Below are 13986 nucleotides of genomic sequence, written 5' to 3'. Positions count from 1 at the left end.
CGGACTGGTGAAGAACAGAGAAGCAAGAGCTTCAGCTTCAATTTCTTCATCCACCTGCCACATGGAATCCGAAGGCATCATTACAGGAAGCATCTTCTTCCCAAAGTTCATAGAAATATTTTTAAGTGACAGGGATGTTCCTGGGAACTGGTCACAGGTATTGACACTGGAGGTGTGCGGAGAGGACGCCACTGTTTCCTTTACTTCAGTGAGGTCAGCACACCGTGACTCAATAGCCAGCTGATTAGGTGGAGAAGATATCAACACTGTAGGTTGACCTTGCAGTTTAGGAACAAGAAACATCTGGAGACTTGATAGTTCCAAACGCAGAACCACGCTGGGTCTTTGGACCGGAACGGGCAGCAGAGTATCCGGTTCAGAACGACCGATGGGCGGACTGGTCAACAAGTGGAAAACAAATCTCTCCGCATATAATGCTCCGATTTGGAGCTGTAGTTGTCCCTTCAACACTGGACTGTTCATAAGTAGGACTCGGCAATCACCAAACACCTTCACAGGATTCTGGAGCAGTGGAACAGAAATCACACTTAGACTCCGTCTGGTTAGTAGCTTTAACACATCTGCAGGACCGAAGCTCCCACAAGGCACTGGAACAGACACAGACTTTAGCGGAAGGCAGTTATTCTCACCAAGGGCAGTCTCTCCTACTGGCCCGAGGTTTTGGAGCTTTAGATCCCCTGGACAGAGGTCATCCAGGTGTTCCTCACAAAAGCAGCCACATAGTAAGCCCTTCTTACGACTGGTCTTAGACTGGTGCTTTGCCAGTCTACTCTTGACAGTCTTTTTGGGTTCTATTTGAGTAGCTGCTTTAATGGGTAGAGGAACTGGAAGATCACAGACGGTCATGGCTTGACGTGGAGGTTTCTTCACGGGTTTCGCCCGTCTGGAGCGCCTCTCGGATCTAGATGGGGAAGACTTCACAGGAGCAGCAGGACGAGGCTTGTCAAAGACTTTACGGAAGGCCACCAGGAAGGCCCCAAGACTCATGACGATAGGATCCCCTGCTTCCCAGAGGGGACAAATCCATAATAAAGCATCTCCTGCTAGGTAGGACATGATGTAGGCCACCTTAATCTGGTCAGAGGGAAAACAAGCTGCATTCTGCAGGATGTAGCGCAAGCACTGTTCCAGGAAGCTTTGGCATTCTTGCCGTGATGCCAGCAGAGTTGTTACAGTAATTCTCAGAATCTATATTAATGTATATACTTTATTTTTCTTGGAACAATTTCAAGGGTGCTAACATTTTCAGCCATGACTTACAGATGCTTCTCACAAAATTAGAATATCATCAAAAAGTTAATTTATTTCAATTCTTCAATACAAAAAGTGAAACTCATATATTGTATAGAACAGTATTTCCCAAACTCCAGTCCTCACGGACCCCAACAGGTCATGTTTTCAGGATTTCCATAGTGCTGCACAAGTGAGAGAACTCCTGATGTTGGCCTAGTGAAATGAATATTTAGTAAATGCACTCAATACTTGGTTGGGGCTCCTTTTGCATCAATTACTGCATCAATGCGGTGTGGCATGGAGGCGGTCAGCCTGTAGCACTGCTGAGGTGTTATGGAAGCCCAGGTTGCTTTGATAGCAGCCTTCAGCTTGTCTGCATTGTTTGGTCTGGTGTCTCTCATCTTCCTCTTGACAATACCCCATAGATTCTCTAAGGGGTTAAGGTCAGGCGAGTTTGCTGGGTAATCAACCACAGTGATCCTGTTGTTTTAAACCAGGTATTGGTACTTTTGGCAGTGTGGACAGGTGCCAAGTCCAGCTGGAGAATGAAATTTACATCTCCAAAAACCTTGTCAGCAGAAGGAAGCATGAAGTGCTCTTAAATTCCTGGTAGATCGCTTGCCACAGGTGAGTTGGAATGAGCATCACATGCTTTAAACAAAAGTTGTTTACCCACATTCTTGCAGAGGTCTCATCAATTTTTTCTGGCCATTTGTAGGATTTTTGTTTGAAATATGTGCAATTTTACTTCTCTGTTTTTTTTATTGTTTCAATACACACAAAGGAAATAAACATGTGAATAACAAAACATGTGCAATTGCAATAATTTTGTTGGAGAAATCCTTCATTTTCGGTAACAATTTCAAGGGTGCCAAGACTTTTGGCCATGACTGTATATACACTGCACATCACCACTTCTCGTCCTATCCTGTATACTGGGTGTAATCCTCAATATCTCTATTTGGTGATCTGGAACATTCAAGTGTGACACACATGCCAAAAAATAGGAAATCAGGAAGAGGCAAACAATTTTTCACACAACTGTATTTTTATTATAATTCCCAATAAATAAAGTAGAAATAGCAATATAAAGCTACGTTTCAGACAGCTGTTAATTACTTGCAGGTATTTATATAATGCCATCAAGTGCTGCAATGCTAATTGAGTTGTCACCATTTACATCAGTATTATCACTACTTGATTAGTTTAAAATGGCTTGTCCTAATCTGAATGTTTGATTTAGTGACCCTCCATCATGCTACTCTACTTTAAAGGGGTTTTCCACTACTTGCACATCTCCCTGGGAATCCCCATGTTTCCTCCTTGTAAAATAATAATACCTATACTCATCCTCAGCGCCAACAGCATTCCATTGTGGCTGGTATTGGCTCTAACAGGGATTGTGTGCTGGCTTCAGACTCCTATCCACTGGAGAAAGCCCATAGAGTACATGCAGAGGAAGTGAGAGCTTCTGATTTCTAACTTCCTCCAAATGTATGTAATTCATCCATAAGCGGGAAGAATGAACCTGCCGCTGATTGGCCACAGGGATCAAGTGACATAAGAATGTAACGCTGTCCAGTGCCAATACTGTTGGAATGGCACTGGAGGTGAGAACATGTGTTATTATTTTATAAAGGGGAAACATAGGGATTGAGAAAAGATTGTCCAAGTAGTGGACAATCCCTTTAACACTGCCTGGGTCTTTGTTGGTCTTTGTAAATCTTGCTCCAGTATAAAGGGCATGTGACTGCTGCAACCAATCATAAGCTGACAAATTCTGCACATCCAATTCAGATTAGGTAACCACTGGAGCCAGTTATTGTTTATTGTAGGTACATGGCTGCAGCCTGAAATTAATGAACCCAGCCAGCATTAAAGTTGGAGACATTTTTTACAGCAGGTTTCTAAACAAAATTTCAGGGTGTGAATTATATTTCTATCTCACAATATTAATATTATTTTTTTTGGTCTAGTAGTTAAACAATGAAGGAATCCATTCAAAGTTTAGAAGAACATATCCTTTGTCTTGTTGAAACCTAGGAACTCAGTCCTGAACATAAATATGCATTTATACTGCATGATTTATTGTGAATGAGCTTTCCTAGGAATGTTTGTTCATGATAATCAAGATAACCATGTAGTTTAAATGGACTGCCAACCACCCGATGAACTAGCAAAATGCTTAATTGACTGGTGAAAAATCTTTAGGTTTTCCCAAAGGAAAACACATCATCCTGTGTAAACAGAACCTGTATGCCAAGAGAAATGGCAGCCTATGTGCACTGAGTGATCTAATAGCGTAATCTGACTGTGTAAACAAAGTAGAAAACGATGGCACTAAAGGTACCGTCACATTAAGCGACACTGCAGCGATCTAGACAACGATCCCGATCGCTGCAGCGTCGCTGTGTGGTCGCTGGAGAGCTGTCACACAGACAGCTCTCCAGCGACCAACGATGCCGGTCCCCTGGTAACCAGGGTAAACATCGGGTTGCTAAGCGCAGGTAACCCGATGTTTACCCTGGTTACCAGCGTAAACGTAAAAAAAACCAAACACTACATACTTACATTCTGGTGTCTGTCCTCCGGCACTGTGCTTTCCTGCACTGTCAGCGCCGGCCAGCCGTAAAGCACAGCGGTGATGTCACCGCTCTGCTTTACGGCCAGCCGGTGCTCACAGTCAGTGCAGAGAAGCAGAACGCCGGGGACAGACACTGGAATGTAAGTATGTAGTGTTTTTTTTTTTACGTTTACGCTGGTAACCAGGGTAAACATCGGGTTACTAAGCTCGGCCCTGTGCTTAGTAACCTGATGTTTACCCTGGTTACCAGTGAAAACATCGCTGAATCGGCGTCACACACGCCGATTCAGCGATGTCTGCGGGAGGTCCAGCGACTAAATAAAGTGCTGGACTTTCTGCTCCGACCAACGATGGCACAGCTGGATCCAGATCGCTGCTGCCTGTCAAATTGAACGATATCGCTATCCAGGACGCTGCAACGTCACGGATCGCTAGCGATATCGTTCAGTGTGACGGTACCTTAAGAAATTATAAATGTCTCAGCTACGCATACTGATACTATTTGACTCAAGCCTTGAAATTAAAAAAAAATGGTCCGAAACGTTGGCTTTTAATGACACTATGAATCCATACCTCATGATGATCTCGAAATAAATGTATACATACCTTGCCACATTTCTGAGTGCCGTGAAGCTCTACTTTGTTTCTGTGAATTTTTCCAGATCCTTCCACTAATTATCTGCTTTGTGCCTCAACTATATATTTTTCTTGCCTGTGTAAACAGGTTATTAAACGCCTACCATTCAACAAACAGGTAGCTGACTGGTAGTTGTTTAGTGTCGCCAGTTGTCTTATGTAAATGGACATGGAAAATGTCTGTAAGAAATTATTCTAAATGAATAAAAGACTTAAAAGTGACTGCCTGAAAGTGGTGAAGGCACTGGTACAATTCACAATTTGTCAATTATTGATTAGTTACATCTTGCCTTTTTGTGGTAACCTCTAGATTTACCATTAAAATGTTTCTGAATGTCTCTAAAATGTCTATTGAATCAACCGGATTTTAAGGAAGCGACCTTGATGTTGCATTAGATGCATTATTTTCTGTGTGAAAGTCTTAAGCTCTTTTAAGGTCTCTCACACTTCATTGTTAAATCTTGAATCTACTCTTCACACATTCCTCTGCATTGTGTGTCAGCCAGTGTGACATCTATCATAATCATTTTCTTAATTAATCAGACATCTGATGTTCAAGTCAACATTAAGGGAACCCAATGCTCAACAACATATGAATAACAGAGGGCTGCTACATGTACCCAGTGAATTTTACAAAAAGTAACAGACAAGTGTTTTGATACTGTGCAGATTAGTTCTTCATTGCATACTAACAATGTGCTAATTGCTTCTTTTGACCAACGGCCCATTTTAGGAGGTTTATGCACAAATGTGCTTTATACTCCAGATTACAAAACTAACGCTGCATTTTTTTACACCACAGCTTGCAAATTCTGGTAGAGCAGTATGTATTAGCATTAATTAGAAATGCAAAAAGCAAAATAAAGACTAAACTGGAATGCAAGTGACATGTAGGGAACAGACTGTGTTAATTACCTAACCTACAGATATTTCATTGGGTGTACAAATGGTCTGAAATGTAAACTGATACATAAAATACCATTTTTCTTAAGGTACAGGATAGGTAATAGATAAAACTCTGCCAAAGAACAATCTTTGTGCAGCTTGGTGAGATCTACTAGCAGGTTAACAATGAGCAACAAATTAGTGAAGGAAAAAGACCAGCAGCTATGTCCTTTTAATTTTAGTGTTCTCAAGGAAGGGAATCAGGGTCTAGACTAATCAAAGTAGAAACCTCATCACTACAAAATACAAAAATGGGATTTGTAGGTCTGACTGTAGTGTTACTTATTTTGTTTGAGCAAAGAGTCAAAACAGCGTTCAACGTTTCGACCAAGACCGGTCTTTATCAAGGACATCTGTGGAGCAAGAGTCAAGAACTGGGGAACCCTGAGGTTTCTACTCAAACAATGGATAACAAAACATATTGTGGGAATTCATTAGAAACTCATGAATTATACATAAACTAAATACATGATACATATTATATACATGATTAGGGGGCAATTACAGGGACACTAATATTTTAAATTCTAGAAAACAATATTTGGGTTCCGTCTAGTGCTTTCAGATAGTGAACATACAGTGCCTTGTGGAAATTCAAAAACTGAAAACTGAAAAGTGGGGCGTGCAATATTAATCGGCCCCTTTACTTTCAGTGAAGCAAACTCACTCCAGAAGTTCATCGTGGATCTCTGAATAATCCAATGTTGTACTAAATGCCTAATGATCATAAATAAAATCCACCTGTGTGTAATCAAGTCTCCGTGTAAATGCACCTGCTCTGTGATAGTCTCAGGGTTCTGTTTGAAGCACAGAGAGCATCATGAAGACCAAGGAACACAACAGGCAGGTCCATGATCATGTTGTGGAGAGGTTTAAGGCCATATTTGGATACAAAAGGATTTACAAAACTTTAAACATCCCAAGGAGCACTGTGCAAGCGATCATATTGAAATGGAAGGAGTATCATACCACTACAAGTCTACCAAGACCGGGCCGTCCCTCTAAACTTTCATCTCAAACAAGGAGAAGACTGATCAGAGATGCAGCCAAGGGGCCCATAATCACTCTGGATGAACTGCAGAGATCTACAGCTGAAGTGGGTCAGTCTGTCCATAGGACAACAGTCAGTAGTACACTGCTCAAATCTAGCCTTTATGGAAGAGTGGCAAGAAGAAAGCCATTTCTCAAAGATATCCATAAAAAGTGTTGTTTAAAGTTTGCAACAAGCCACTTGAGAGATACACCAAACATGTGGAAGAAGGTGCTCTTTTCAGATGAAACCAAAATCGAACTTTTTGGCAACAATGCCAAACGATATGTTTGGCGTAAAGGCAACATACAGTAGCTCATCACCCTGGACACACCATCCCCAGTGTCAAACATGGTGGTGGCAGCATCATGGTTTGGACTTGCTTTTCTTCAGCAGGGACAGGGAAGATGGTTAAAATTGATGGGAAGATGGATGGAGCTAAATACAGGAACATTCTTGAAGAAAACCTGTTGGAGTCTGCAAAAGACCTGAGACTGGGATGGAGATTTGTCTTCCAACAAGACAATGATCTCAAACATAAAGCAAAATCTATAATGGAATGGTTCACAAATAAACGTATCCAGGTGTTAGAATGGCCAAGTCAAAGTCCAGACCTCAATCCAATCGAGAATCTGTGGAAAGAGCTGAAAACTGCTGTTCACAAACGATCTCCATCAAACCTCACTGAGCTCGAGCTGTTGCCAAGGAAGCATGGACAAGAATTTCAGTCTCTCAATGTATAAAAATGATAGAGACATACTCCAAGCGACTTGCAGCTGTAAATGCAGCAAAAGGTGGCACAACAAAGTATTAAGTTAAAGGGAACCTGTCACCCCGAAATTCGCGGGTGAGGTAAGCCCACCGGCATCAGGGGCTTATCTACAGCATTCTGTAATGCTGTAGATAAGCCCCCGATGTTACCTAAAATAGGAGAAAAAGACGTTATATTATACTCACCCAGGGGCGGTCCCGCTGCTGGTCAGGTCGGATGGGTGTCTCCGGTCCGCTGCGGCGCCTCCCATCTTCATTACAAGACATCCTCTTCTGATCTTCAGCCACGGCTCCGGCGCAGGCGTACTTTGCTCTGCCCTGTTGAGGGCAGACAAAGTACTGCAGTGCGCAGGCGCCGGGCCTCTGACCTTTCCGGCGCCTGCGCACTGCAGTACTATCCTCTGCCCTCAACAGGGCAGAGCAAAGTACGCCTGCGCCGGAGCCGTGGCTGAAGATCAGAAGAGGACGTCTTGTAATGAAGATGGGAGGCGCCGCAGCGGACCGGAGACGCCCGTTTGACCTGACCAGCAGCGGTACCGCCCCTGGGTGAGTATAATCTAACGTCTTTTTCTCCTCTTTTAGGTAACATCGGGGGCTTATCTACAGCATTACAGAATGCTGTAGATAAGCCCCTGATGCCGGTGGGCTTACCTCACCCGCGATTTTCGGGGTGACAGGTTCCCTTTAAAGGGGGCGAATAATATTGCACGCCCCACTTTTCAGTTTTTGAATTTCCACAAAAATTTAAAATAACCAATAAATTTCGTTCAACTTCACAATTGTGTTCCACTTGTTGTTGATTCTTCACCAAAATTTACATTTGCTATCTTTATGTTTGAAGCATGATATGTGTGAAAAGGTTGAAAAGTTCCATGGGGCCGAATTCTTTCACAAGGCACTGTATATACAGGAACATTAGACAGTGCCACATTCTGGTTTACCAGATATCTAAAGCTTTTATAACAACGACAGCCTTTTCAGAATGGTTCTCATACATTGACACTGATGTCTTTTAAAGTAGATGAAAAAGGAGACCATCAGGTTTCCTTTGTCTTTGTATCTTGAGAATTGTAAGGGAGAGTTATATGCATTATATTAATATTCTACCTTTAATTGCATTTGTGCTGGTATAGCTGGAGATCATGCTGCTCACATCTGCCTTCCATATAAGATATACTTAGAATTCATTACCAATACTTGCTGTGTTCTCCCACTAAATGTATGATTAAAACGAACATACAATTCTATTCTTCCTATTCCTGACACAACTCTGGCATTTCTCAGGACAAATATCTTCAGCCTCCAGATACTCAGATGCAACAGTACTTGAATCCAACTGGCACTTAATATAGGCTTTCAATGTATATGGATAGATGCAAACATATATCGGAACATCCAAGGCCATTCATTGAGAAGATAAAGATAAGCAGCTCCAGAACATTGTCAGGTGTGATATAGAAGTATGGTGGAAGCACATGATGTAGGCACACATGATGTTTCAAACAAGTTATATATAGGTCAGCAGAAATTATCACTATGTGACCTCAAGCCAATAAATTATTAAACTTAACCTAAGTGTGATTTTTTTTACATATATAGATTCTAATGGGAGCTGGTGTCGATTTCCTTTTTTAGGCTGCAGCATCACATTTGAGCTGAATGGCATACAGTTAAAATGTATTTTATTTGTGCTCACAGATTCTAATTTAGGTCCATTATGATAAAGAAATACAATGTTTGATAAAAATTATGTAGAATTTAAAAGTAGCCATTGTTTTAGTTTTTCCTAAATAAATAGTACATTTATGGTGGCCCGATTCTAACGCATCGGGTATTCTAGAATATGCATGTCCACGTAGTATATTGCCCAGCCACGTAGTATATTGCCCAGCCACGTAGTATATTGCCCAGCCACGTAGTATATTGCCCAGTCACGTAGTATATTGCCCAGTCACGTAGTATATTGCCCAGCCATGTAGTATATTGCCCAGCCACGTAGTATATTGCCCAGCCACGTAGTATATTGCCCAGCGACGTAGTATATTGCCCAGTGACGTAGTATACAGCACAGTGCCACATAGTATATTGCACAGCGACATAGTATACTGCCCCGCCACATAGTATATTGCCCATCCGCGTAGTATATTGCCCAGTCACATAGTATATTGCCCAGTCATGTAGTGTATTGCCCAATATCCGCACAAAGGAACAGCGCTCCACCGGGTGTAGTCATCCAAAAGAAAACTTTATTCAGCCATAAAGCATCAGCAACGTTTCGACCATATGCTGGTCTTTTTCAAGCATACAAACATGGCGGCAGGGCGGTCTTATATAGTGTGGACAAAACTCAGGGAGCCAATCACTATTCAGTACTACCCACCTTACTACTTAGTACAAAAATACCACAATTTTAGACATCAGACACTGGTGTATACGTATAAATGACAATAAAACATTATCCCCATTGCAATAATTATATTAATTCGTATATGATCTTCTAAAAAGCGCTTTGTTTACACTTCTCCTTCATAGGTTTATTTGCTTCTTCGTTGCCATAGTACTCAGCAGCCAATCAGGTATCCCTTCCAATACAACTCTTATTAGTCATATATCAGATTGGCGCTAGGAATTTCAAGCAGCCAATCAGTATGATCCTTTCATTTAGGCACCCACAGTACCCCAATCCAGATCCTCAATACATCCTGTGCACTCACACATCGTCACCGGCATCCATCGGCGTCTACATAGAGCGACGGGCGCCGGGGCAGTGAGGCGCGCGCGCACTAGCGCCATCCCAGGCTATGTCACGTCACATGATACGATCAGAGACACGCCCAGGGATGACGCCCGCCCGCATCGCACCACAGCAACAGCCCCGCACATCCGTCGGACACAGAGATTACCTGGGGAAGCAATGACGCGTCACCATGGGAACCCACTCAGATGGCGGGCAGGGCCGTGGAGCAAGGGCGCAGGCGCGCCATGTCAGGGCCGTGCCTCATCTGAAATAACCTTTCGAGGCACGCCCCCACATGACGCTGCCCCGCGTAGCCCGGCAACCACCCCACACTCGCCGAGCGGGCAGCTTACCAGGACGCCGTATAAACATTAAAGAAGGCACCTGACTACACATCCAGAGCTATTTTCTATTATTGATCCTAATACGGCTCAGAATACTTTATACAACATATTAATTTCACAAATTAATATAAAAATAGCTAACATAGCAAAACACCCATATGAAAAAAAACAAAACAACAAACACCAACAAATAAATATACGCCAATCACATAGGGGCAGTCGGGAATCAGGAGAGGAGTCATATCAAAAAATAATTAACATTATTTTCATACAAACAATCCACATTTTGGCCTATTTTATTATCTTCATCCATATCCATCCACCGACTGTCCCACGTGCGGCGAATCTAAAAAACATATATAAAAAAAACAATTAAAATCACAGCGTCCAGAACAATAAAAACAAATGACGACTGCAACTATACCTATAGGGGTGGTGGATTCAATGCGTACACATCTGCAAATTGAAATCTATATTTAAACCCCCTGGTTGTAATGTACCCAGGGTATAGATCCATTTCATTTCTTTTGTTTTTAACATTTGTAATCTATCCCCTCCCCTCCTTAGAACAGGTACATTGTCTATGACTCTGAATCTAAGTTGATTCACCGAATGTTTACTCTCAATAAAGTGTTTTGGCACTGGCAACTCCATAAGTCCTCTTCTGATCGTACTTTTGTGTTTAATAATGCGGGCTTTCACTTCCATAGTGGTCTCCCCTATGTAAGCGAGCCCACATGGACAGGTAATCATATATATGACATAATTTGATGTACACATATATCTCTCTTTTAAGAAAAATTTCTTCCCTGTATGGGGATGGCAAAAGAACTCTCCTTTAAGCAAGTTATTACAACAGGTTCAGCCCAGGCACGGGAAATTCCCGTATCTCAGTGCACTCAGTACTCTTTGACCTAATGATTTGGAGGTACCAAAATCGGACTTAACCAATTTATCACCTAGGTTCCTACCCCTCCTGTATGACATCATAGGAAATGATTTAAAACCTGTCACTTGAGGTAACCCTCGTTGTAAGAGGGCCCAATGTTTCTTGATCACACCACTTATTCGGTTACTTATCGAGCTGTATGTGGAAACAAAAGGAATGCGATCACTTACATTTCTGGAAACAGGTTTTTTGCGGACACTTTCTCTTGTAGAATTACGGGCCTTATTTTTAAAGATTTCAACACTTTTCTTGGGGTACCCTCTTGCTACAAACTTGGAGCTCATGTCCTCCAGACGTTGATCTACCACATTTTCATCGGACACTATTCTCCGTACCCTTAGTAATTGGCTCCAAGGGAGCGAATCAATAATTTTCCTCGGATGGTTACTGTCAAAGCTGTTCCTGTCTGTTTCTTTAATGAAAATGTCCGTTTTCAGTCTACCTCCTTCCTTGTAAACCAAGGTATCCAAAAATTGTATCTGAACCGCCGAATATACTAATCGGCCTCCCTCTTACCAAACTCTCCCCGCTCCAATCTGTCCTGAATGCTGCTGCCAGGATCATATTCCTCACCAACCGTTACACCGATGCCTCTACCTTGTGCCAGTCATTACACTGGTTACCCATCCACTCAAGAATCCAGTACAAAACTACTACCCTCATCCACAAAGCACTCCATGGCTCAGCACCACCCTACATCTCCTCTCTGGTCTCAGTCTACCACCCTACCCGTGCCCTCCGCTCCGCTGATGACCTCAGGTTAGCATCCTCAATAATCAGAACCTCCCACTCCCGTCTCCAAGACTTTACACGTGCTGCGCCGATTCTTTGGAATGCACTACCTAGGATAATACGATTAATCCCCAATCCCCACAGTTTTAAGCGTGCCCTAAAAACTCATTTGTTCAGACTGGCCTACCGCCTCAATGCATTAACCTAACGATCCCTGTGTGGCCTATATTAAAAAAAAAAAAAAATTAATTAACTGGTTCATGCAGCTTTACATGAACACCCAAGCCTTACACTATGGCTGGTCCGAATAACTATAGCAATTGTTACCATCCACCTCTCGTGTCTCCCCTTTTCCTCATAGTTTGTAAGCTTACGAGCAGGGCCCTCACTCCTCTTGGTATCTGTTTTGAACTGTATTTCTGTTATGCTGTAATGTCTATTGTATGTACAAGTCCCCTCTATAATTTGTAAAGCGCTGCGGAATATGTTGGCGCTATATAAATAAAAATTATTATTATTATTATATACCAGCGTGAATTGCAATTCTGCATAAATCTCAATTAGACTAGTATGGAAGTTTTCTAGCTCTGATATACTTCCCTCCCAAATAAAAAAAATGTCATCAATGTAGCGCCACCAAGCCCTGACGTGGCGCCAGAAGATGGAATGGTACACAAACCTGTCCTCAAATACCGCCATATAGATGTTGGCATATGTGGGGGCCACATTGGACCCCATGGCGGTACCTCTCAACTGAAGGAAAAACTCATCCCCAAAGAGAAAAAAATTTCTCCTGAGGATGAGCTCCAACAGTGTGAGGACAAGCTGTGCACACTCTGGGGCCACGTCAGAGCTCGATAGCGCACACTGCACGGCCGCAAGACCCTTCTCATGTTCGATTGACGTATATAACGATGTCACATCGAACGATGCCAAAATGGATGCATCAGAAACCGTCAAACCTTCGATTTTATCCAGAAAATCGCTCTTGTCTCTCACAAAAGACCGTGCTGCCACTGCATAGGGACGCAACACTTTATCTAGAAAGATAGCAGTTTTGCTGAATAGTGACCCTCTCCCCGACACTATCGGCCTACCCGGGGGATTAATCAGATCTTTATGAATCTTCGGTAACACGTACAGCACGGGTATAACCGGTGCTTCCACAGTCAAGAACTCTGACAGCTTGTGGTCAATGAGTCCCGAGGCCAAGGAGTCACTGATCACAAGCTGTAGCTCCCTCTGAAATCGTAGGGTGGGATTGCATTGCAGTTTTTCATAGACGAGGTGATCACCCAACTGTCTAAGTATTTCCGCTTTATATTTATCACTGTCCATAATAACCACTGCTCCGCCCTTATCAGCCCTTTTGATAGTAATTGCAGTGTTATTTGCTAAATCAATAACCACTTTCCTTTCAATTGCAGTCATATTTTGATATATAGCGGGCTTATATGTCTTTTTCAGTTGGTTAATTTCATTCTGAACCAGTTCTATATACGATTCAATAAAGTGGTTTTTAACAGGCGGTTGAAAAGTACTCTTATTGTATAGGCCTAGTTCTTTCAATGAAAAACCTTGCATAGGTATAACCGTATTCACATTATCAGGTTTATCTGAAAAATATGATGAAAGTCTCAGCCTTCTAAAAAAAGCCTGTAAGTCAATCTCAATTCCAAACCAGTCCGGATGACTGGATGGACAAAAAGACAATCCTTTAGATATAACTTTAAGTTCAATATCAGATAAAGTAAAGGAAGAAATATTTACCACCAATTCATGTTTATCTGTCAATGGTTCTTCGTGTTCCTCGTCTTCATTGTTGTTGTCCTCCCTTGTTTCTGTACCCTGGGATGTCCTTTGTTTTCTATGTTTCCAACCCCCTCTCTGATTCCATTTTCTGGGGTGGTTTTGTCCATCCTTCCCGGTTCTAAAAAATGCGCTCCCCTGCTACTTCCCACGGTAGATTCATCTGTAGAGTCGGACTCAACCGTAGTGAAGCCA

This window comes from Ranitomeya imitator, chromosome 6 (genome assembly GCF_032444005.1).
Source record: "Ranitomeya imitator isolate aRanImi1 chromosome 6, aRanImi1.pri, whole genome shotgun sequence".
NCBI classification, from domain to species: Eukaryota; Metazoa; Chordata; class Amphibia; order Anura; family Dendrobatidae; genus Ranitomeya; species Ranitomeya imitator.
The sequence above is the reverse complement of the archived record's forward strand: the minus strand, read 5'-3'. Positions refer to the sequence as shown.